A 1005-nucleotide genomic window follows, 5' to 3' on the forward strand; every position below is an offset into this window, starting at 1 on the left:
AAAAAAAAAAAAAAAAAAAAAGAGAGAGAGAGAGAAACAGGAGAGATTACATGATTTAAATGAAAATTGAAGTTGGAGCTGGAGGAGGGCCTGGAGTCCCTGCTGGGCTGCCCTCCAAGTTGTCTCTATTTGCTGGGGCAGGATAATTAACCTCTCAGGGACTTCTCTGTAGGTTTGGTATTGTTCTGTCCTCTTGCGGTGAGACTGTATGGCTTAAAGAGATTTATTATTTATAACTGTTTTCCAACTTTCTAGGCTCAAGGTGCCTGTGCAAAAAGTCAGGGGGCCCGATTCTTTCAACTCAGAATGGCAGAAGAGCTTTGCAAATATGAATCCAAACACTTTATGTATATGTTGAAACTATTCATGTCAGGGGTCTTCCTTGTGGAAATACGGTGTCTAGTTTTTTTTGGCAATGATGGAATTGCTTCTTAGACAGGAAAGAGCCATGTCAGTGGAGCCCTGGGCCCTGCTACTAGGAGGGAGAGGAACACAAGAGCAGGCACAGCTTCAGCTCCACATTAAGGGAAAAGCAGTTCCAGACGCAGAGCTTGGCAAACATCCCTGCGAGCTGTAGGGATCTCTTTTGAAAACTAGTTGCAGCCAAGCACGGTGGCTCACACCTGTAATCCTAGCACTTTGGTAGGCTGAGGTGGGAGGATCACTTGAGTTTAGGGATTTGAAATAAGCTTGGGCAACACAGTGAGATCACCCTCTCTACAAAAAATTAAAAAATTACTGTAACCCCAGCACTTTGAGAGGCCAAGGTGGGCAGATCACTGGGGGCCAGGAGCTCAAGACCAGACTGGCCAACGTGGTGAAACCCTGTCTCTACTAAAAACGCAATAATTAGCCAGGTGTGGTGGCGGGTCCCTGTAATTCCAGCTACTTTCGAGGAAGAGGTACGAGAATCACTTGAAGCTGGGAGGCAGAGGTTGAGTGAGCTGAGATCACACCACTGCACTCCAGCCTGGGCAACAGAGGGAGACTCCATCTTTAAAAAAA

Source organism: Cebus imitator, unplaced genomic scaffold (genome assembly GCF_001604975.1).
Source record: "Cebus imitator isolate Cc_AM_T3 unplaced genomic scaffold, Cebus_imitator-1.0 Scaffold456, whole genome shotgun sequence".
Lineage (NCBI taxonomy): Eukaryota > Metazoa > Chordata > Mammalia > Primates > Cebidae > Cebus > Cebus imitator.